The following is a 26,277-nucleotide window of genomic DNA, read 5'->3' as shown; positions in this document are numbered from 1 at the left end:
ATTCCTAGGAGTTTCCATTGGGTTATGTTTCTACCTCACCTTGAAAGCTCCCCTTTTCCAGTTGTCTCTTCCAGTACTGTCTCTCTCCATTTGTTCCCACCTGATTCCTCCTGTTCCCATGCCCACCCTCCCTCAGTCCACCTGTGAAATCTATTCTATTTCCCTTTTTAAGGGTGATCCAAGTTTCTCCCCTTGAGTACTCCTTGTTATTTAGCTTTTCTGGGTCTGTGAATTATACCATGATTATGTTTTACTTTATGGCTAATATTCACTTGTAAGTGGGTACATAACATGTTTGTCATTCTGTGTCTGGGTTACCTCTCTCAGGATGATTTTTTTCTAGTGCCATCCATTTACCTGAAAATTTCATGGTGTCATTGCTTTGAACTGCTGAGTAATACTCCAGTTTGTAAGCATACCATATTTTCTTTATCCATTTTTTTTGACTGAGGGACATCTAGTTTGTTACTAGGTTTTAGCTATTATGAAAAACCTGATACAAATATAGTGTCCTTGTGGTATTATGGTATATCCTTTTGTGATATGCCAAGAGATGTGTAGCTGGTGCTTAAGGTAGACTGATACCCAATTTTCTGAGAAACCGCCATACTGATTTCCAAAATGGCTGTACAAGTTTACACTCCCACCAGCAATGAAGGAGTGTTCCTCTTCCTCCATATTCAACAGTGTGAACTGTAACTTGTGGTTTTTGATTCTCTTGTATGTAAAATGATATTCTAAAGTAGTTTTGATTTGGTTTTCACTGATGGCTAAGGAGGTTGAATTTTTTTTGAGCGTTCCTCAGTCATTTGAGAATTCTCTTGAGAATTCCCTGTTCAAATGTTTGCCCCATTGTTAATTGGATTATAGAAGTTTGTTGGTGTCTAGTTCCTTGAATTCTTCATATATTTTGGAAATTAGCCCTCTGTCAGATTTTGGGTTGGTAAAGATCTTTGTCCTACTTACGGTGTTCTTTGCCTTACTTAACTGGAATGTTAAATTACCTAAAAGTTTATCCCAAGTTAACATAGGCTTAATAATATGTGTATATGTCTAATTAAAAGAAATCCAATTTAAATATATTAAGTGTTTAATATTTACCCCTGTAGAGAGAAGGCTTTTTCTTGTCTGCTGCTTTGTTTTTTCCCCCGCCAGGCACATGGGCTCTGCTACATTGTAGTCTCCAAATAACACACAAGACACTGTATTAATTATGAAGCTTTTGGCTTTGCTTGTTTCTTACTGGCTAGCTCTGACTTAAGTATTTAACCCATGTAAGTATTTCTCTTACTGGACAGACATCTTATTTCTCTGGCAGGCTACATGATGACTCCCTGTGTTTCTCCCACCCAGAGTCCTCCTGGACTCCTAGTCCCACCTATCTTGCTTCACTATTGGCCAACAGTGCTTTATTGAAATATACACAGGACTTCCCCCATCATCATCTCTTTTCTGTCTAAACAAAAAGAAAGGTTTTAACTTTAACATAGTCAGATTATATATAACAGAACAGCTATCAAGCAAGAACACAGTTACAATATTTTGTCCATCAACATTTAGAAAGATTTAAAGAAAATATCATCCATCCCATCCTTGTGAGTCCAGTTCTATATGTAGCTTATCTTTTGAATTTGTTATCAATAAATGAAAAACCATACCAATACAAAGTACTCATTTCCATACCATAATCCCGTTTTTCCTTTAAAAAGAGATAGGCTATGATAATTAACCAATTATAAATAATCCCATTCAAATGAAAACAAAGATTTATAAACAATATGAGGATTTGGACGTCGCTCATTCCAAACTGCTTTGTGCTGGAAGGGGTGCTGTTTACACCATGGGGATCATGACAAAACTCAGAAACCTTTATAAGTCCTTAGTTTCAGGGTCTGCAAGGCTCCATTATCTTAGCTGTTTTAGATGTTGAATCACTTGGGCCATTGCTTCCAGGGGTCTTGGTTCATCAAACCACAGAAGCCTGGAAGGAATCCTCAGCTTTGCAGTTTCTGTAGAAACATAAATAAAAACTATTTTCCAAAGTAACATATCCTTATACTTAAATTTTGTAGTCAAGGCATTTTTAAAAGACATAAGTTGAATTAATTCAGCAGCATTTATAATCAAGTGTACTTAAGTAGTTGTTCCTTCCTTAGCAATCAAAAAACTAAAAAACACAATAGCATACAGTATCCAGAGTCTCTGTGTATTTTCCATCTTTACATGGCTTATTTATTTATCTATTATTATTTTATTTCTTTTACTTTTACTTCTTTTTCTCTGAGACAGGGTTTCTCTTTGAACTGTTCAATTTCATGCTTGAACAAAATTTTCACAACTCTATTTACTTCACCAGATATTTTAAATTTTGATTTCAATATGTGTATTAATATAAAGTAGCATATATTTGAAGTGAATAAAATTATTAAACTGATTAACATTTAAAACTAAATACAAAGTAAATTTGAGATGATAATGTTTTGATACATTTCAAAATAGAAAGTTTGCATGAATTTACTATTCCATGCCTGTAGTGCTAAACAGCTAAACAAAGTGATATATTATAAATATGTGCTTTTAATATGTGGCCTGTTTAGAAAGTAGAATATTACTAAAAATGCCTAAAGATTATTAAAATAAAACTCCTTCAGAAATCTACAAAGATGACCCCAAGTAAGAATCTAGTGGAGAGGCTGCCTTAGATGCCCTTCCTCTATAATGAGATTGATGACTACCTTAATTGCCATCACAGAGCCTTCATCTAGTAGGTAATGGAAGCAGAAGCAGGCACCCACAGCTGGGCACTGAGCTATACTCCTGGAATCAAGTTGTAGAGACATAGGAGAGATGAACAAAGGACTCAAGACTATACTGGAGAAACCTACAGAACTAGCTGACCTCACCTAGTGAGAGCACAGGGACCCCAGTCGTAAAGCTGGGGAAAAACAATAGGACTGAGCCAAACCTTCTGAATGTGGGTGCCAGTTAGGAGGTCTGGGCAGGCTATAGGACCTCTGATAGTGAAGCTAGTATTTATCCCTAGTGCACAAATGGACTTCAGGAGCCCATTCCCTATGGAGGGATACTATTCAGCCCAGATACATGGAGGCGAGCCTAGGCCCTCCCCCAAATGATGTGACAGACTTTGATGATCCCCCATGGAAGGCCTCATCCTCCGTGGGGAGTGGATAGGGAGTGGGATGAGGGAATCAGTGGGTAGCATTGGAGGATGAAAGGGAGAAAGAACCAGGATAGATGTGTAAAATAAGATTGTTTCTAAATTTAAAAATAATAATTAAAAAAGAGACAAAAATAGAATAAATATTCAGTAAGTCATATGGTTAAAGTGGGGAGAATCACACTGTGTGTGTGTATGTGTGCACATGTATGTATGTATGTATGTATGTATGCATGCATGTATGTATAAAGGAATTAAATTTTTTACTGACTCATGGTTTATCTCAAATAATTGAGAAAATAGATGTTCTATTCAACAAGGAAGGAACAGTTGGGGAGAAGGTATACTATGAAGAAAATGTACTGAATTATACTGAAATAGTATGTCTGTACCCTTTCAGCAGACTGAGTTTCATGTGCACTGAACACAATTTTAGTATATTGTTTATTCTCAAGTCTCACCTACTATTATCATGTCTCAGATAAAAAAGAACATTCTTAGATTTCTAGCTGGAGATAAATGATGAATGATGGGTATCGATTTGACTTCCAGATAATAAGCTGTAATGGGGTCTAGGACTTGATGAGTTCAATATTACACACTTGGTGTGGAGGGCTCTACTTTGTATACAATGGAATTGATCAAGACCCAAATATAAGCATTTGTCTGTAGATTAAAGAAATGATTTTGAACACACACACATGCACAATTTAATTAGCAATTAAGTAGCGTTTAATGTCATTTTAGTAAACACAAATAATGGTGGCCAAGTATCGAGATGAGTGCAAATAAAAACATTTATAGAGAATTAATTGGTTCGAAGTGTCTGTAGAATGATATCTGTGGAAAATAAGTAGAAACAAGGCAGAATAACTATATGGGTGTATCTACATAGAGTAATAAAGCTTGTTGAGCAGCAATGTAGCTATTATCATAGTGATTACTCATTGGATACATTGTATGTATATAGGGGGTGCCTTAGAAGAACTACCTCATTATATCTCTATGGAAAACCTTAGGAGCTATACAGATACTACATTAGTCTAGCTACTCAAACTTTAAGTATAATTGAGTACACATAGGTTAATTAACTATCCCAATGTTGAAGTAAGTGAAATTATCTGAAACTGTAGTCATTAAAGAATCTACTTTATTAACTATTCCCAAGAGAGCTACATTAGAAGACTGACTCAAGTAGAAAGCGACTAATGAGGTTACAGCAAAGAATGGCATTATGAGCAAAGCTAAAAAGTGTTCACTAGACATACCAAAAGGAACTCTTGAGCGAGTTTTTGTAACTATTGGTTCATTAGAAGTCAAAGAAACAGAGTGATAACAGTAATTGCAAAACACAATTAAAGAAGCTTTGCTGAGTAAGAAAAGAGAGATAGAATGGAGATAGACAATTTTTGACATGAAAAGGAGTTAAATATGTTCAATTGTCAAACAGATGGGAGAAAAAAAGCAAGTGGTAGAAAAACTTAGTCTCCTGAGTTAAATTATGCTTGAGTCATAGGGACTTTTCCTTATGTTTCTGTGAAAATGTCAAACTGATATATATTTCTACAATTTCATTGTTCATATCTAAGTGTCAGATTCTTGCTCTAATCTCCATTTTCCAGGCAGGGGGAATAGAAAGTCAAGATTATGAAGAGGAATGGAGAGAGGAAAAAAAACAGAAGAAAGAAGGGAGAGAGAAGAGGAAAGGAGCAGGAAGAAGAAATTTTATTTTTCCTTTTTTTGCACAGGGAGATAGAGACAAATCTAAATTTGGACCTCTAATTCTACATTCAACTAAGCATAAATACTGAGGAGTTGCTAACTCTAGAGACTATTGTGACAATGACTTTTAATGCTTTCACTGACAATTAAGAGTCCCTGTTGGTATGTCTGTGCTGTAAGCTTCTGTTTTTAATGAAGGACAACAGACAGATCTTTGGAGAAAAACATAGTATGAGATAAACCCAGAATGAAATGTAGCATTGTCTCAGTAACCATTTGGATGACATCCATAAATCAAAAATGTTTTTGTGAGACCCTAGGCAATTAGATATTATCATATCCCAATATCTCTGGTTTGATTGGTATTAGAGTGTGACCAATTGTCATTGTTTTTTCTTTTTTCATTCACTATTTTACTGAAATGACTTAATTAACTTCTGTATTGCCATAATTATTTGCAGGAAACAATGTTGAAATATCAGTCTTTGTTCCTTTGTATGTATTAGGTTATGTAAATAATTTAAACTTTTGAGCAGTTTGATTAGAATTTGCTTTAGAATGGCTTTGGATTTTTTTACTTGTGGAAAAACAGTCTTGATCACATTTTAAAATAAGTAGTCAAATTTATTTAAACATTTTGCCCAATCTCCTTTTGGGAAAAAAATGAATGTTAAGCCTATTAGAACTGGATTGCAGCTCATTGATGCCATTCCTCTTTGTGAAACTAGCATATCTCCCAGTTTCATTTTGTGTAATTTCTTCTACTCATTCATCTTAAATAATGTTTTTAAAAATGATGTCTAATGTGCTTCTTGTGTCATCCACTTCATTGCTGATGCTTGAAACTGAATATTTTACTTCCCAATGTTTTTTGATTCATTTAAAGTTATTACAATGTCTTCATTAATTTTCAAGTAATGAATTTATTTTAGTAACTAGTTTAATGTCATTACTGTTTTTAATATTTGTCTTATTTCTAGTCCAGTTTTCATAGTGCATAGTGTCTTAATTATGAATTATAACTCTTTAAATACACTCAAGGATTATTGTCACACTGGCACTCATTGCTTTATATATAAAACTTTAAAACTTCATTGATTTCTACACAAAATCATTTTCCTGGCTGTTTCCATCACATAATTATTGTCCTGTTTATTTCATCTCTGTGAGAAGTTCCAACCTGAATTGGCTCTTTAATGACTTGTGATCATGTCCCAACCTAATCAAATAGTTGTAATTAAAAGCATTATATTACTGTCACTCCTATATTAATATTTTCACTACTGTTATTGTTCTTTGTTGGGGAAGTCCTGTGCATTTGTCAATAAAGCACTGTCTGGCCAATAGGGAATCTAGATAGAAGGGACTAGGAGTCCAGAAGGACTCTGTGTAGGAGAAACAAAAGGAGAGTCGAGATGTAACCGCCATGAGGTAGGAAGCCCGGAAACCTCTCCGGTAAGAGAAATACTGAGATTAACAATTATGGGTTAATTACTTAAGTCAGAGCTAGCCAGTAAGAAACAAGCAAGGCCAACAGCTTCATAATTAATATAGCCTCCTGTGTTTTTATTTGGGACTGATGCAGCTCTAGAACCAGGCTGGCGGGAAGGCTTTCTCTCAAAGGAAAAAGCTTCTCTTTACAGTTCTTGAAACAAATTGCAGACCCTTTATGGTGATTGGCAAGTGGTGCCTTTTATGAGCTCAATCTATAGCCAACATTCATCAGTATCAACCATAATTCTTTTGTTTTAACTAAGCCAAACTACACTTGAAAACCTTTAATTTTTTACTGTTTATAGGAATGTTTAGATACAAGAGCTACTCAGTGAGTCTCCTTTAAAGTTTTTATTTCATGTAATATACTACTGTCTCAAAGAAACAAAATCTAATACCCTCCCCAAGTTTATATGCATACAGTTGCATATATTACACTTTATTCTGGCTTTATGGGTTTTTAAAGCATTTATTCATTAATGCACAACATAGTAATTATTATAATATAACCTTCATGAGAGCAATGACTGTTCAGTAGCCTATATGAAAATAATTGTTGAGACACTAATTAAATGATTTTAGAGAACTAAATGAATTACTGAATGAGTAAGAGTATCATATATTATAAATGTTCTTCTAATTGCTAAATTGAGAATTCATGGATATTACATAATATTTTGTTTTTGTTTTTTTAATTTATATTTAAATTAAAAACAATCTTATTTCACATACAAATCCAAGTCCCCTGTCCGTCCAGTCCTTCCATACCCCTCACCAACCCCCTTCCCATCCTCCATCCCCTCCTCAGGGAGGGGATGTAAATGTACCACATTTCCTTTATCCATTTCTCTGTTGAGGGGCATCCAGGTTGCTTTCATGTTCTAATTAGTACAAATAATGCTGCTATGAACATAGTTGAACAGATGACCTTGTGGTTTGAATGTGCATCATTTGGATATATGCCTAAGCGTGAAATTGCTGGATCCTCTGTTAGACTGATTTTCATTTTCCTGAGAAACCACCATACTGATTTCGAAAGTGCATGTGCAAGTTTGCACTCCCATCAACAGTGAAGGAGAGTTCTCCTTACCCCACATCCTCTCTAGCATAAATTTTCATTAGTGTTTTTGATCTTAGCCATTCTAACAGGTGTAAGATGGTATCTCACAGTTGTTTTGATTTGCATTTCCCTGATGACTAAGGATGTTGAGAAATTTCTTAAGTGCCTTTCAGCCATTTTAGATTGCTCTGTAGAGAATTCTCTATTTAGTTTTGTTCACCATATTTAAATGGATTCTTTGGTGTTTTGGTTACTAACTTCTTGAGTATTTTGTAAATTTTTGAAATCATCCCTCTGTCAGATGTGGGGTTGGTGAATAACTTTTCCCATTCTGTAGGCTGCCATTTTGTCTTGTTTAGTGTGCCCTTTGCCTTACAGAAGCTTCTACATTTCAGGAGGTCTGGTGTATTAATTGTCAATCTCAGGGGCTGTGCTATTGCTGTTATGTTCAGGAAGTGTCTCCTGTACCAATTTGTTCAAGGGTACCTCTCACTTTCTCTTCTATCAAGTTTAGTGTGGCAAAATTTATGTTGAGATCTTTGAGGCACATGGACTGAGTTTTGTGCATGATGACAGATATATATATATATATATATATATATATATATATATATATATATTACCTGTGAATTTAAAGATGTCATTTTTTTCCACTGAATAGTACCCCAGAGTGTAAATTACTCTATCCAGACTGTACATTTACTCTATCCATTCTTCAATTGAGGGGCATCTAGATTACATCCAGGTTCTGGTTATTACAAATAATTTTGCTATGAACGTAGTTGAACAAATTGTGTGAGTGTGCATCCTTTGGGTATATGCTTAAAAGTGTAATTGCTGTGTGTTAAGAGAAGCTTATCCCACTTCTGACAACCATTCTGTAAAGAGAAGCTTTCCTTGAGAGGAGCCTTCCCGCCCGCCTGGTTCCAGAGCCGCTTTCCCACCAGCCTGGTTCTAGAGCTGTATCAGTCCCAAATAAACACACAGGAGGCTGTATTCATTATGAAGCTGTTGGCCTTGCTTGTCTCTTACTGGCTAGCTCTGCTTTAAGTAATTACCCCATAATTGTTAATCTAAGTATGTCCCTTACCGGAGAATAGTTCCGGGATCCTACCCCATGGCGTTACATCTCGAACTCTCTTGTGTTTCTCCTTCCTAGAATCCTCCTGGACTCCTAGTCCCTCCCATCTAGATTCCTATTGGCTCAACAGTACTTTATTGACAAATAACAGGCAAATAACAGGACTTCCCCAACAGCTGTGTTTTGAGATAGACAGATTCCCATTTTCCTGAGGAATCTCCATACTGATTTCTAAAGTCGCTGTACAAGTTTGCACTCCCATCAGCAGTGGGGGAGTGTTCCCCTTTCTCCACATCCTCTACAGCATGAACTATCCTTGGTGATTTTTATTTTAGCCATTTTGACAGGAGTAATATGGTATCCCAGAGTTGTTTTGATTTGCATTTCCCTGATGGCTAAGGAAGTTGAGCACTTAAGTGTCTTTCAGTCATTTTAGATTCCTCTATTGAGAATTCTCTATTTAGTTATTTACCTCATATTTTAATTGAATTATTTGGTGTTTTGGTGCCTAGCTTCTTGAGTTCCTTGTGTATTTTGGAAATAAGTCCCTTGTCAGATATGGAGTTGGTGAATATATTTGCCTAATCAGTGGGCTGCCGTTTTGTCTTGCTGACTGTGTCCTTTGCCTTGAAAAGCTTCTCAGTTTTAGGAGGTCCCATTTATTAACTGTCAATCTCAGTGTCCGTGCTATTGGTGTTCTGTTCAGGAAGCACTCTACTGTACCAATTTGTTCAAGGGTACCTCCCACTTTCTCTTTTAAGAGGGTTAGTGTAACTGGTTTTATGTAGAGGTCTTTGATCCATTTGGAATTAAGTTTTGTGCATGCCAATAGATATAGTTCTATCTGCAGTTATGCCAGCACCAATTGTTGAAGATGTTTTATTTTTTCCATTGTATAATTTTAACTTCTTTGTCAAATATCAGGTATTCATAGGTGTGTGGGTGAATATCTGCATCTACAATTCAATTCCATCGGTCTACCTGTCTATTTTTGTGCCAGTACCAAGCTGTTTTTAGAACTATAGCTGTATAATAGAACTTGAAGTCAGGGTTCATGATGCATCCAGAATTTCCTTTATCATACAAGGCTGTTTAGGATATCCTGGGACTTTTGCTTTTCTCTTCAATGTTGAGTACTATTCTTTCAAGGTTTGTGAAGAACTGTGCCGCTATTTTGACGCAGATTGCCATTTTTACTATGTTGATTTTACCTAACCAAGAGCATTGGAGGTCTTTCCATTTTCTGGTATCTTGTTTAATTTCTTTCTATAAAAACTCAAAGTTATTGCTATACGGGACTTTGACTTCTTTGGTGAGAATTAACCCAAGATATTTTATGTTGTTTGTGGCTATTGTAAAGGGTGATGTTTCTATGATTTCTTTCTCAGCCCATTTATCGTATGTATATAGTAGGGCTACAGATTTTTTAGAGTCAATCTTGTATCTAATCACTTTGCTGAAGGTGTTTATCAGCTGTAGATGTTTCCTTGTATAGTTTTCTTGGGACCTTTTAGTAAACTACCATATCTGTAAATAGTGAAAGTTTGACTTCTTCTTTTCCAAATTGTATCCTCCTTGATCTCCTTTTGTTGTCTTATTGCTCTAACTAGAACTTCAAGTACAATACTGAAGAGATACAGAGAGAGTGGTCAATCTTATCTTGTTCCTGATGTTACAAGAAACGTGTTGAGTTTCCTCTCTATTTAGTTTGATGTTGACTGTTGGTTTACTGTATATTGCTTTTATTATTTTCAGGTATATTCCTGTTATTCCTGATCTCTCCAAGACCTTTAAAATGAAGGGGTGTTGAATTTTGTCAAAGGATTTTCAGCATCTAGTGAGATGATCATGTGATTTTTCTTTTCTAAGTTTGTATATATGGTGGATTACATTGATAAATTTTCATATGTTGAACCATCCTTGCATCCCGGCGATGAAGCCTACATGATTATTACAGGTGATTTCTCTGATGTGTTCTTTCATTAAATATGCAAGTATTTTATTGAGTTTTTTGCATCAAAGTTCCTGAGGTATATTTGTTTGCAGTTCTCTTTCTTAGTTGTGTGTTTGTGTGGCTTGGGTAACAAAGTAATTATACCCTGATAAGAAGATTTTGACAAGAGAGCTGACACTAGTGAGATCTCCAAGAATAACATCAACTGGCAAAATAAGAAATAGTGGAAAGATTACATTAATAGCCCTTCCTTGATGATAAGGTTGATACTACCCTATATGCCATCCTAGAACCTTCATACAGTGACTGATGGAAGCAGAGACAGATACCCACAGCTAAACACTGAAGTGAACTCCTGGAATCTAGAGATGGAGGAGTGATGAGCAAAGGGGGTTGATGAATAGACCAAACAAGTAACCCAGATGAGCCGAGTAGTTTTCCGCCGCTGAACTGTAAGCTGGAAAGCCGGAAAAAGAGAGCTAGACTTCCGCTGTTCAGTCTTTTATACCTTCCTCTGTAATGCCCCTAGCCATGTCCAAAAGTGGGCCTGGCTAATGAGGTAGTTCACCGCCTACGTCCGTATACATCTTTAGTCATGCCTAAAGTAGGTGTGTTTAGCTGTGTGGTAAACCGCCCTTTTATTACCTCATCTGTATATGCCTCTAATAAGTTACATGGCTAATGGCAGAGTTCTGTTTTCCTCCTACAATTCCCCTTTTAGTCTAAAAAGGATATTTAAACTTGAAACAACTAACTTGTGTCAATGAACAAAATGTATCAAACATCTATCCCATTTAAATCTAAATTTATGAAAGAAACACCCAAGTCTGAACACCTCTTTCCAATCCCAACTCTAAAATAATTGAAAACTAACATTAACAGGTATAAACTATCCTATAATATAAATAGTAGGGAGAGAGGGTGTGGAATTCTCAAAACTACTTCCTGCTGAGATGGGACGATGACAATCTCATGGGGTCCTGTGAGAAGAAAAATGTTAGTGTAACAAAATCTTCAGTAGATCAGACAGTCTCTGTTTGGCAGGAGATGCTTGATTGAAGTTCCTGACTGGAGTTCTAGTGTTGATTGAAGCCTGCATCTGAAGCGCTAGCCAGATTCTAGAAGGTGTGCTGTTTCAGTTCCTTGATCTGGAGTTGGGTTGAGTGATGTAGTTTCAAGCCAGTTTCCAGATAGTGCTTGTCAGGTGGAGTCGATGATGTGGGGCAATTCAGATGCCTCCAGTCGAATCAGGTGGAGTGAAGGAAGTGGATCATCATTCTCTTTATGAAGCAGTTGAAGATTGCTGTCAGGAAATCACTTTTTCTCTGGAAAACTCAAACTTTAATGTTAACAAAGAAATATTTTAACTTTTATAAGTATGAATACTGGAAGAGGTAACAATAGAGAAGATGGTAAACATGAAGGAAATTAGAAATCCACAGTTAACAGTCCCCAATTTTATTTTCTTCTGTCTTATATCAATGGCTCTTTGATATAAAACAGAAATAATGAATTTTATTTAAATAATATGCTTGAATTTAGAGTAGGAGAGCCAATCCAACTCCAAAGCCAGCTTCAGTTAAATGAATGGGGACTGAAGAATATGAAGAAACAAAGATAAATGGGTACTATAAAAAACAATATAGAGAGATTTAGACTTTGATACCACACAGTGAGCTACTGTTTGTTTGATGGTCATCAGGGTAGCTATTCATTCTTCTTCAGGAATCTATATGTCTAGTATTCTTTGCTGAGTTTTCCTGTGAACACAAAAAACAAAACACTTCTCTTTTCCTTTTAGGAGGTCACTTTATGGTAGAATATGATTTTGTAGATGAGCTGTTATCTTCCTCCTCCAGGGATGTCTTCTGTTCTGATTGAATCTTAATTAATTTTGATGGAACCCAAAGTTTTTCTTCTCCTGTGGAAACAAAAGCAAAACCCTTCTCCAATGTAACACATATCCTGGTTTCCAGACCGAGGTCATAACATCCTTAAATTACAAGGGTTGGTTCAGTTCAGAAGTCTTATCTGTAGTCCAGTGTCTTTCTGCTGCAGTTTGTCCTTTTTCATCAGCATTAAGAAAATTCAACGTTAGTAAAGCATTATGTAACCTGTGTTTGGGGGTCTTTGTTCCACCTGGCTGTTTGTGAAGCATCTCTTTTAAGATTCAGTTAGATCTTTCAATCACCGCTTGTCCTCTGGGATTGTAAGGTATAACAGTTACATGTTTTACATTATAATATTTGAAAAATTGTTCCAATTTACTGGAGACATATGCTGGATAATTGTCAGTTTTCATTGTTTTAGGTATACCCATAACAGCCATTACCTCTAAGAGGTGTGTAATAACAGAATCAACTTTTTCAGAGCTGAGGGCAGTAGCCCATTGGAAGCCTGAGAATATGTCTATGGTATTGTGTCCATATTTCAAACTGCCAAATTCTGGGAAGTGAAATACATCCATTTGCAAAAGTTCATTTCTGTAAATACATTTACGATTACAACCTGCTGGTAACAGAGTTTATTATAGAATGTGCAACTGGGGCAATTTCTTACTATTTCTTTGGCTTGTTGCCAGGTGATAGAACAATCCTTCTTTAAATCTTTGCTGTTAACATGGTGTTTCTTATGAAATTCTGAAGCTTCCAACACATTACCTATTAATAAACGATCAATTTCATCATAGCTTTGTGCCAGAGGGCCTGGCAGACCTGTATGGGATCTGTTGTGTGTTATAAATATAGGATGAGTCTTGTTTCTGATGATTTCCTGCATTTGTAAAAACAATGAGATTAATTCTTACTATCAGGAACAAATTCTGCAGTCTCATTGTGAAAGACAACACTGTCTGCATACTGAGAATCTGTGACTATATTGAGAGGCTCTGTAAAGTCTTTACCATGAGAATGGCATATAACTCTGCCTTTTGTACGGAGTTGTAAGGGTTTTGAACTACTTTACTTATATTTCCTGATTTTTACCCTGCCTTACCTGATTTTTTTGCATCCATGTAGAAGGTAAGAACTCCAGTAATAGGTGTTTGCCTCACGATATGCGGGAATCTAAATTGTTTTCTTTATGAATTTGATTCTCTCTGTTTTGGGATAGTTATTACTAGTAGTTCCCAAAAAGTCACTGCAAGCTATTTTCCAATACTCATTATCCTTCCATAATGAGGAAATTTCTTCATTAGTTAAAGGTACAATAATTTCAGCTGGGTCTTTCCCAGTCAGTTGAAGAAGCCTTATCTTAACTTTTAATATCAAATCAGAGATCTTTTCTATATATGTTTTCAATTTTTTATTCTGTTTATGTGGCAAAATTCCCATTCTAGTATGATGTCTTCACTCTGCATTAATATTCCTGAGGGGTATTCTCTAGATGGTAAAATAACCAGAATACAGTCCAGTTTTGGATCCACATGGTCCACATGTGCTTCTAATATTCTCTTTTCTACCAATTCTAATTCTTTTTCAGCCTCAGCTGATAGTACTTGTGGGCTGTTTAGGTCTTTATCGCCTTTTAAAGCCATTTTCAGGTGTTTTAAATCATGCCCTTATACACTGATAATTGTCTGTAATTGAGAGATTTCTCCTAATAGTTTTTGAAGATCATTAAGAGTCTGGTAATGATCTCTTCTGATCTGTACTTTCTGTGGTCTAATTTTCTGAGCATCTATTTTATAACCTAAATAGTTAATAGAATCTCCTCTTTGTATTTTTTCTGAGGCAATTTGTAATCCCCAGTGAGGCAAAGTTTCCTTTACTGTTTCAAACATCTATTCCAAAGTATCCTTATTTGAATCAGACAGTAATATGTCATCCATATAATGATATATTAACAAATGTGGAAAATTTTTACTAATTATTTCTAGAGGTTTATGCACAAAATATTGACACAAAGTTGGGCTATTTAACATACCTTGAGGTAGTACTTTCCACTGGAATCTCTGTACCGGTCGGGAATTATTATAGGTTGGTACTGTGAAGGCGAACTTTTCTCTGTCGTTTCTTGTAACGGTATGGTGAAGAAGCAATCTTTTAAGTCTATAACTATAATTGGCCAATCTTTAGGTATTAGAGAAGGTAACGGCACCCCAGGTTCTAGAGTCCCCGTAGGCTGAATTACCTTGTTGATGGCTCTAAGATCAGTCACCATTCTCCACTTACCAGACTTCTTCTTGACAACAAAATCAGGCGAATTCCATGTAATAGTTGATTCCTCAATATGTCAAGCATCTAGCTGTTCCTGAACTAACTTCTCCAAACCTCTAATTTCTCAGATGTCATAGGCCATTGACCCACCCAGACAGGTTCCTCTGTCAGCCATTTTAAGGGTAGAGCTTTTGGTTGCTCTGTAGGTTTGGCACTAGCATCCTGCTTCTGTACAGCCTGTACATTTGGCATCTGTTTTCTGTACTGCCTTACTATATTCTTTCTACCACCAAGAGCTTGTCCATAATTCCTAGCTGATAGAGGAGGAATGTTAATCTGTGTATTCCATTGCTGTAATAGATCACGACACCAGAGGTTTACAGCAATATCTGCAACATATGGCTTAAACCTTCCTCTCAGTCCTTCTGGTCCAATAAAGTCAATCCATATAACGCTCTGTTTAACTTGAGATAGGGTTCCAATCCCTAAGAATTGAACATTAACCTCTTTTAAAGACCAAATTGGGGGCCAAGACTTCAGATTAATGATGGTGACTTCCTTCTGGTATCTAAAATATTGTTAATCACCATATTATTTACTTTAACTGGTAACTTGGGCCGATGATATTGTATAGACGTTTGCCAAAATATACGTTTTGTATTTCCTCCTGATAAAATTGATTCATCCTCTGGAGCTAATGTATTATCCAGTAGTGCCGTATTATGTACAATGGGCAGTGGATCTTCTAATTGTCCTGGGAGAGGCTGTCCTACACTGGGAATGACTTGATAATCTTGCTTTTTGGGGCTTTCCTGAGGCCCCTGTTTATGTTTCCCGGCTGTAAAGGTCTACCTTGTCTATCTATAGTCGGCCAGCATTCCTTGGTCCATGGCTTCCCTTTCCACACCTCCTGCAGAGACCAGGAGGCTGAGGCCTTCTGTTTGAAGCTTTCCTTCTAAAACCATTATTTCTAGGAATGTGTTGTCTACAGTTCCTACTCAGATGTCCTATTTTACCACAGTTAAAGCACATGGCATCTTTATGTCTGTTAAAATTTTTGGAGATTGCCTCCCCTACCCAGGCCTCTATATCATCATGGGTAGGGTATTTGACATCCTGGTGCCTCCTCAAGCATATTGAAATAGCTTCACCTACCCAAGATCCCGTACCCTGACTTTTACATTCAAGTTTTGATGTATATAGGACCCATTCCTCCAATGGCACTGATCTTATTTTTAATGGCCAAAGTACCTGCTTGCATTGTGGATTTGCGTTCTCGTATGCCAAAGATTCTATAAGCAGTCGCCTAGATTCTGGATTTGCTACTTCTACTTCTATTCCTCTGGACAATCTCTCTAAAAATTCAGTGAACCTTTCACTTGGACCCTGTCCTACTTTGGTATAGGGTTGCATTATCTCTCCTGTTTCACAAACCTTATCCAAATCATTCAAAGCAGCTGTATGGCATAAAGACAACATGTGCTCGTCATATGCAGACTGAACCTGCATGTCAGCGTAAGCACCCTCCCCAAGAATCTTGTCTTGTTGTGCTTCATGAACGTTCTTTAATTCCTGAATCTCTAAGGCTTTCACCTCTTGCCTCCATAAAGCGCTCCATTGAATTTGACAAGAATTTTTGAGCACTGCCGAGGCTAATTGGGCCCAGTCTTTTGGGGTTACTTTATTTACAGTGGCCCATGAGGTTAGGAGCTCTCTGACATAGGGAGAATGAAGACCATATGAAACAATGGCCTCCTTGATTTCCTTTAGGTCCTTCATCTGTATAGGTTCCCATTGATAAGCAATGGGACCATTTGAGTGCTTTTTCGTTGCTGGTTTTTCGGTTACAGATACTGGGAAAACCATAGGTGAATGCACAGCAACCTTAGGGAGATCTTTCTGGCATTTGAGAGGTGTGGGAAAACCCTGTCCTGATCTGTTGCCTGTATGTCTGATTCTGAAGTATCAGATTGGACGTCTTCTATAACCTGCCATCTATTGATCATTGTTTCTCTGAGCTCTTGAAGTTCTTGGGACAAATAATTTTCTAAGAATGTCATGGAATCGTTCATATTTTTGCATTCGTCATTTACATGTGATTCCAAATATTTAATATTCTCATCCTTAGAAAGTATCTCAATGGCATGTAAATTGCTTTCCAGAAATGACGTTCTATCAGCTAGTTTGTCATTGCTCTCAGACATGGAACAAATCTTTTCTGTTAGCTTTTTAATCTTATGTTCCAGTCTTTGTAGTTTGCTAGTGAAATCATCAAACATGGAACAGTTTTGTTGGTTAAACGTTTCAACATTATGTTCCACTTTTTCTATTCTTTCTGTTGAACACATTTTTCCTGAAAGTAATTCAATTTTGTGTTCTGTCTCTTTAAACCTGTTTGTCAGACCTATATTATCATTTTTAATATCCTGAATATTTTCTACCAAAACTTCCTTACAATTCTGCAAGGAACTTTCCATTTCCTGAATTCTTTGTACTAGGATTTCATAACCATACTGTAATGATCATATGACCTGTATAAGTTTGTCATATTTTGCCCTATTTTTGAACCATTTCTTTAGCAAAATTATATGGATTATGAAACTAATCTTGTACGTGTGGGTGCCCACAGAAGCCCAAAGAGAGCATCAGGTATCCTGGATCTGCATTTACAGGTGGTTGTCCGTCTGCCAGCATGGTTGCTTGTAAACAAACTCCTATCCTCTGAAAAAATAGTAAATGCTCTTAAAGTCTGGGCCATTTCACCAGTCCACAAAAAGTCTTTTATAGTAGCATTCAATTATAATGTGTCGTTTTTGTTTGGTTTTGTTATGTTTGTTTGTTTGGTTTGTTTATTTTGAGATGGGTTTCTCTGTGTAACAGCACTGGCTATCCTGGAACTCAGTTTGTAAACTAAGCTGGACTTGAACTCACAGAGATCCACCTGCCTCTGCCTTCCAAGTGCTGGGATTGAAGGAATGAACGACCATTTATTTATAGTGGGTCAAAATTCTACCTCATTTCTTAAGCAATGTTTTTGTGTTTGGTCCATAGACAACACCAAATCTAAGGTCACCTAGAATTTTTTTCTTTTCTTTTAGACTGTGGGAAGTTTGGCATTTTGTGTGTGTGTGTGTGTGTGTGTGTATATATATATATATATATATATGATTCAATTATGTATCAAAATACTCATAACTAAAACCCATTAGTATAATTTAATAAATTTAAAATATTCTACAGCTACTCCCATGCTATTCAAATAAGGCCATTATCCTCAAAAGGAAGTCAATACTCAATAAACAGTTATTCCATTCCTCTCTCCAACCTTCAGAACCTATAAACCATTGTGCTTTGTGCAATTTGCCGATACTGATGGAATTTTAACAATCTGCATTACAATAAATCTGTCTGCCTTAATTCCTTTTAAATATACTATTCTATTAGTTCTTTGAGAATTTCATGTGATTAATTTTGATGACTACATAGTATTAAAAGTAGTTGTATAGACATTAACTATAATACAAATTTTAAATCATGAACATAGAATAGTTTTACATTTCTATTCTGAAGATTTAGTCTTATTATTTCTTTGTAACTGCTATTGTAATTAAACTTTATTTACTCTTGGGATTTAGTATTGTAGGTGTGTAGAAACTTAATGATTTGAGATCCTTAGGTACACTATAGTTATTAGATTTATTAGAATCCAAGATAACTGACTCCTATATTTTACTCCTGAGAGTCTTTAGGGCCATCTGTGTACAGGGTCATGTCACCTGTGATAGGATTTGTTTTGCTTCCACAACTTTGTTATCTTTTACTTCATTTTTCTGTTGAATTAGAACATTATTGAGATGCAGTAACAAATGCAGGTATTCCTGTCTTAATCCTTACCATTATGGAGAAAACCGTGAACATCAGCCATGAATTTTTCAAAGATTATCACATTAGGTATGTTCCATTATATCAGTGGTTCTCAACCTTCCTGGTGCTCTGACCTTTTAATGAAGTTCCTCATGTTGTGGTGATCCCCCAACCATATGTTTTATTTTGCTACTTTATAAATTTACTACTGTAATGAATTTTAATGTAAATATTTGTGTTTTCCTATGTTCATAGGTGACCCCTGGCAAAGGGTAGCAATTCACAGTATGAAAACCACTGCCTTATATTCTTATTTTGCTGAGTATTTTTATTAAAAAAGTAATAGATACTGTCATGTTTCCTTTGCCAATTTAAACGGTCCTGTGTTTCTTTTCTTGATGTATATAGATATAGTTGCATGTAGATTCAGCTAAGACATTGTTCAGTAGACTAAATGTTAGTGATAACAGCCATGACATATTTGTTAGATAACTGCATTGTGAGCTCAACTGTTTCACTGATTTTTGTCTAAGTACAATATTTTAATCACAGTTAAAATATAATACACAGTATTATATCTTCAAAATGACTGAATATCACAGGTCCTACCTTTGTTTTGCTTTTGTCCTCTGGGGAAAAACATTTTGAAATTGTGTTTGTCTCTAATTCTTTCATTCATTTATAGCCAATTAAAATCAAGTTATCCCCATAAAAATTACACTGTTCAGTCTAAGGACTTCCATTTCTTCTAAACTTTCATACACTTTGCCATATACTTGTTCTTGAATGCTTAGATTCTAGGGTCCCATATACTGGCTTATTTTCTACTTAAGTGCTCATGCCACTCATCTGTCAGAAATCTAATTGTCTACAATAGTCAAATTCAGTTTTACATTCGTTTTGTATTGTTGCTTTTATAATATTTGGCTTGGTATGATATATAGTTATACATATGCATTAATGAATTAGCTGATCTCAAAAGTTTTCACGCCCCACTTTTTTAGACAGGTTCTTATATAAGCCCAATATAGTCTCACTGTGTGGAAGAGGATAACTCTGAACTTTCAATTCTATACCTTTTGAGTGCTAGGTAACCCTAGGTGTTGCGACAATAGTGTACATACTCATCATTTCAAGGCTAAATCAATTAACAATATTTAACTGACATCTTATAAAGTATTATAGACTAATTTTAATAGACTACAGAAAGTCATATTCTAGTCTAACTCCATATAAATTTGATTTAGCTTATACAAAATAAAAATGGGAATAATGTTTTCCAAAAAATGTTTGGCTTGGTAAAACTTAGTTATAATTCACTGATTCTAAGAAGACAGGTTTATGAACATTATCTAATATATGAGTATCCAAAACCCTTGCGCTAATCAAAATGTGTAATATTGCCGTTACTATGGGCATTCTGTCTTGTTCTTTTCCCACTTTTACTTTTATTCTCTCATCAATGTATTATGTTATTCAGATCAATACTTACTTTTGAAAATCCAAAGTATTCCTCTGAAGGAGAGAACATAAATTTATGTTTGGGGCTTGTTTGTGTTCATAAATATAACATTTATATATTCTATGATTCCCATGGTTCAGCAATAAATCTACTTTGCATTATAGAAATAAACTCAGATATGCCTATCCATTTGCACACTAATAGATACTTTAATCATTTCTAGTTATAAAATTCTGTGATTTAAATTGCCATGAACACATATGTTGCAAGATATGTGATCACACTGTTAACCCCTGGGATTGCATTATTTACTGGAAAATCCTGTTTCTAATTGTGGTACGGCTCAGCACACACCATTAATACAAAACCTTTCCACTTGAATATTGCAAATGAGATTAAATAAAATCAAACATATATCAAGAGATAAAGCAATCAACCAGATGACAAAGAAAAAGCATGGAGAGTAAGAGGGAGTCCGGAAGATGGCTAGAGAGACACACAGGAGGTAGAAGGGAAGGACATTGAGTTTGGGGAGTTTTGTTTTTTGTTTTTAGGGTTTTTTTGCTTTTGTTTTTGAAATGTCATAGGAAAAAAGCCTTCTTTGGGACCTAGGAAGAGGGGAGATATCAGCCAGGTGATTTCTCTGCCTCTCTGAGCTACCAGGTTTTCACGTCAATCTCTGGCTCCTGAGTCTTCAATTAGTAACATCAAATGGTTGAGATATAGATAAAAAGAGCATGGCATGGCCATACAGACAGATAATTACTCCAGCTGTGACAAACTGAGAAGACATCGCATTTGGTAAGGCACCTGGGAAGTCCTCAAGGAGAAAGTTAAGTAATATTAAAAGGAAAAACCTTTCCAAATTTAACTATAGGAAATATAATACAGGGACTTAAAACCCTGTATAATGCTACTTTAGATTGCTTGAAAATAGAAGCAGCAAATAAAAAGATAGACTCAATTGAGATTGACATAATATCAATTATAATTGCTATCAGCCTGGTAATTCATATTTTATCCTTAATAACCATAGTGGGTTTTTTGCCAAATATGAAAAGTGGATTAATAAGATACAAGCCTTAGAAAGGCTTATAAATGAAATTAAGAAAAATAATCAGACACAGAGGAATTTAGACAAGAACCTACCTTGCCATTGCATGATAAAACTGAAGTGGGGCAGACTAAGGTTATTAGAAATCAAGCCTTAGTTTATACAGTTACTATACAAGAACTACCAACAAACAATAGGTACCCCAAAGTTTATGAAGAAATTAAATGGAGTCCTATAGAAATATCAGATTAGTACTCCCCCAGAAAAGGGGAAAGGGACAAGATCTCCTGAACTAATGGGGGGCATGGGGGAGGGAAGAAGGAGCTAGAAGAAAGAGAAGGGGAGAAGAGGAGGTAAGAGAAGGACAGGAGGGTGCAGGAAGATTGAGTCAGGTGAAGAATAGAGGAGAGCAAGAAAAATATACCATAATAGAGGGAGCCATTATAGGTTTAAAGAGAAATGTGGCACTAGGGAAATGTACAGAGACCTACAAGGTTGACCCCAACTAACAACTAAAGCAATAGTCAAGAGGCTATCTTAAATGTCCATCTCTGATAATGAGATTTGATGACTACTTTATATGCCATCCTAGAGCCTTCAACCAGTGACTGATGGAAGCAACAGCAAACACCCTCACCTAAACACTGAGTTGAACTCTGGAAAAATTAAAATTAAAAAAGCAAAAAAAAACCTAAAACCTAGAAGCCATAATGTACAGAGAAGGCCTGTAAATTAAAAAAAATCCCTGACATATGATACAACATTATGAGACAAGAGCCACCAAAATGCCATTGAGTCTATTTAGTGTTAGCTTTCAGAAATGCAAAGCAATTCTTAAGTGAAAGAGAATACAGGCCACCACCTAGAATGAAACACAAAACATATATCCATATATTTCTGAAGTATGAAATGAACTCTAAAGATTAAGCAATAAGGAAAAGAAGGCAATCTTGTTAAACAATGTGTAACAGGTATGACTACCTCACCATAGAAGAAATGTAGGGGTAAATTAGCTCTTGAAAATGTTCTCAATATTGTTTTTCATGAAATATTTGTAAATTGAAATACCAATGAATTACAACTACTTGTTTGTTTACTTCTTTATTGTTCTTTTTATTAGACATAGATTCTTTTTCATACAATATAATCTGAATAGAGTTTCCTTTCTTCTACTCATCCTAGTTCCTCCCCATCTCACCGCCCATCAGGATCCACTCCCCTTCTATCTCTCTTTAGAAAAAAAAGTAATAAATTTGGTGGTGAGTGGAGGTTGGGGGATAAGACTGGGGGGAGTGGAGGGATGGGAAACGGCGGTTGGTAGTAATATATGAGACAGAAAAAAATCAATTAATAAAAAGGAAAAATACAGGCTTCTAGGAGATAAGAAAAAATGTAATATAATTACATAAAACAAAACCATCATATTCAAGTTAGACAAGATGAGCCAACAGAAAAAAAAACAAAAACGCCTGAGAGAATTTACAAGAATCAGATACATACTCATTCACACATTCAGGGGTTCCATAATATTACTAAACTGAGAATTATAGTATATACTCAGAGGACATAGTATAGAACCTTGTAAGCCTTGTGCTTGCTTCATTCTCTGTGAGTTCATATGAACTTTGGTAAGTTTTAGAGAGCCTTGTTCTCCTGGTGTCCTCTGTCCCTGCTCCTTACACATTTTCTGCCTCTTTTTTCTGTGGTGTTTTCAGAGGTCAGAGGAGTGGGATTTGATGGAAACAACCCATTTTGAGCTATGAGTTACAGTCTCTCCTCTCTCTGTGTCACTTTTTGTCTGTTTCTGTCTCTGTTTTTATCTCTGTTACTCTTTCTCTTTAATGTCTGAATGTTAGTCTCTGTATGTTCCCATCTGCTGAAGCAGGAATATTTTCTGATGATGGATAAATAAGGCCATGATCTGAATATCCAGAGTATCAGTAGGAGTCATTTTATTGTTCTTTTATTTATGTTTTTAGAACAGTGATTTTTGGTATAACACTAGGCTCCTGGACTATGTTGTCTATGATTCTTGATCACCCAAGCAGTGTCTGGAATGGGTTCCATGTCATGGAATGTGACATTATTCAAGTCAGAAATTGGTGGGTTACTCCAACAAGTTTTGTGACACCATTGTCCTAGCATATTCTGCAAGCATAACAGCATTGTCAATCAAAGGATTTGTGACTGGTTTGATGCTTATGTTTATCTTTGGTAGCATGCAGTACCTTCATACCAAAGGTACTATAACCAGGGTTGAAAGTTCTATGTAGGCACCACCTTGACCTCTCCATGTTCAATGACTTTTGTGAATGTTGTCTTCTGCAATAGGGACTTTTCAGTTTGTGGACAGCAATCTATTGTCTTGGCAAAAACCTGGATTTTTAGGGGATTTTCATGGGACTCTTGGCCAGTAACTCAGTTGAATACAACCTAGTCCCAACACTTGAAGCTTCATTTGGTGATAAGAGATGGCCAGTTGGGGTAGTAGCTCCATTATTTGGTGACTTCATTAGACTCATATGAATGTGGCAAAGTGAAGTAATTCCCTTCCTTTGCTAGGATTATATTAAAGGAAATTTTAATATCATTAATAATAACATTTAACAAAGATACTGAGTAAAGCACTGTATTTTCCACCATGTGCTATTTAGTGTAATAATGTATCACAATGAGAAGAAATTTCAGAATTTGTAACTTGCTAAAGGCATTTTTTAAAATCATGAGTGTACATTTAACTATTTTCAAACAAATTTAGCCACGAATTTCAATGAATATATTTTCTTATTCTACTAATATTCTTAATTTTAATAATTGCCTTTTGAGTGTTAAAACAACCTGATATTGTGAGAACAAATACCTGATTATTTATGACTTGGAGAAGAATTTTATATTGATTTTTATGTGCATTTGAGCTGTACTTAACTAAGAGAGGATAGTGGTCTTAAATGATCTTATTTTTATGTGCCTCTGAGTTTGGACAATGGGATTATATTGGTTGTATATGAGCACTTAGGCTCTGATTTTCTTCCTCTACTTTCTGTTAAAAGGTTTGAATAAGATTGGTGATGATGATTATTTTCCTCTTGTGAATATTTTATAGAATTCAGCCAGATTTTCTTGCCAGAACATTTCTCACAGTACATTTAAAATGTTAGCAATTTAAAAGTTTCAGCAGACTAAAATATACTACTTTTTCAATGGTATCCATATCATAACCTGCAGAATCTGAGAATCACCTTCTGTGGCATCAGTGGCTTTGGAGATGTAACTAAGTTAAGGATATTGAAATGGAGAACTGACCCTAGATTATTGATGTGGGTCTAACACAATCACAAATGGTTTTTTTTAGGCAGAAAATAAGAGAAGACTTTCTCATTGAAACTGGGATTTACTTTAAGCTCAGTAAAACTTATTTCGTATTTCTGTTATCAAAACTTATAAAAAATTCCTTGTCATTGATTTTGAGGCCTGCATATTAGTGATACATAATTTATATAGGTATCACAGAAAAGTTGATACCTTCATCAAATTTATTAGTCTCCTTTCCTTGAACCTTACTTTATTTTGTACTGTTATCTACACTAGCTTTTCCATGTTTACTGTTGGGGAAGTCTTATGCCAATAAAGCACTGTCTGGCCAATAGGGAATCTAGATAGGAGGGGCTAGGAGTCCAGGAGGATTCTGGGAAGGAGAAACACAAGAGAGTCAACATGTAATGCCATGGGGGTAGGAAGCCTGGAACTATTCTCCGGTAAGAGACATACTTAGATTAACAATTATGGGGTAATTACTTAAGTCAGAGCCAGCCAGTTAGAAACAAGCAAGGCCAACAGCTTCATAATTAATATAGCCTCCTGTGTGTTTATTTGGGACTAATGCGGATCTGGAACCAGGCGGGCAGAACTGCTCCTTCTAAAGGAAAAAGCTTCTCTTAACAAAATGGTGATCAGGAGTGGGATGATGAATTTCCACGCAGAATGACCAAAGCTTTAAAGGAATTTTAGAAACAGAAGAACGGAGAGAAGCACAGATTTTTGGTAGCAGCATTTTTCTCAGGTGTGCTCTGTTTTGCTATCAACAAGCCGAGATTCACGTGGCTCGCTTACCAGAGTCCTCCTGGACTCCTAGCCCCTCCTATCTAGATTCCCTATTGGCCAGACAGTGCTTTATTGGCATAAGACTTCCCCAACAGTTTACCATTTATATGGTATATAATTTTTGTATATAATTTTATAATAATTGCATTTTAATTATGTGTCCCTATATTTATCAATCCTTTTTTGTGTCACTTCATATGAAAATATTCAGAGGGCTGTGAAATTCATAGAAAGTAATCTGTAAACAATTTGATGTTTTAATTCATGATTGTAATTTCACAGGTCATTTTTACATACTTTTATACCATGTCACAAACATAGACATAGGAAGTAGATATATCTTCCTTATACATTAGAAACTAAATGAAATAATGTTAAATTTGCATTCTATAAAGTAGTATGTGGTTATGTTAGATATTATTTGCTTTGTATATATTCAAATATTTTATATTTCTGGTATTCCTTATATTCTATTAAGTATTTTCCATCTGTCAGAAGATTTTCCTTTAGTATTTTCATCCTCTACATTTAGATGAAACTGCCCTCTTACCCTCTATATTTGAAAACATTCTATTTTTTGATTTATTATGAAAATATGCCCACCATTTTACAATTCTGGATTACATTATTTTTTCTCTTTTCCAAGTACTTTTTATTTTCGGTTATATGTCTACCCTTTAAAGGCTGAGCTATCCCTCCAGCCCCCCTAAGTAATTTTTAGAAATAGTTTCCTACAGTATGTTATCCCTAGCTTTGAGGGAAAGTGATTATTAGATAATTTGAAGCCCATTTTTTTCTGGGATGCCATCAACAGTTTCCCATTAGCTTTGTTGAAAACTCAACTCATGTTTTCTTGTGGCTTTCTTTGTATGTACAATTTACTTATCCTTTTGAATTGGTATTTTATGTAATTTGAAAAACTTATATGCAGAGAGAGAGATGTAAATAATATACTCTACTATACCACATTGTATGTATATGGAAATGAATTATTAGGAAAATACCTTTTACTTTTGAAGAAAATAGAAATTCTTCTGGATTTCACAGCGGTAATTAATGCACATTGTTGTCACTTTACATTTAAGACTTACTGTGTACTGAGCCTGTCTATTTAACTTGCTATAAAGATAATAACGCAACAACCACTCTT

Source organism: Mesocricetus auratus, unplaced genomic scaffold, assembly GCF_017639785.1.
Source record: "Mesocricetus auratus isolate SY011 unplaced genomic scaffold, BCM_Maur_2.0 Super-Scaffold_100003, whole genome shotgun sequence".
NCBI lineage: Eukaryota > Metazoa > Chordata > Mammalia > Rodentia > Cricetidae > Mesocricetus > Mesocricetus auratus.
The sequence above is the reverse complement of the archived record's forward strand: the minus strand, read 5'-3'. Positions refer to the sequence as shown.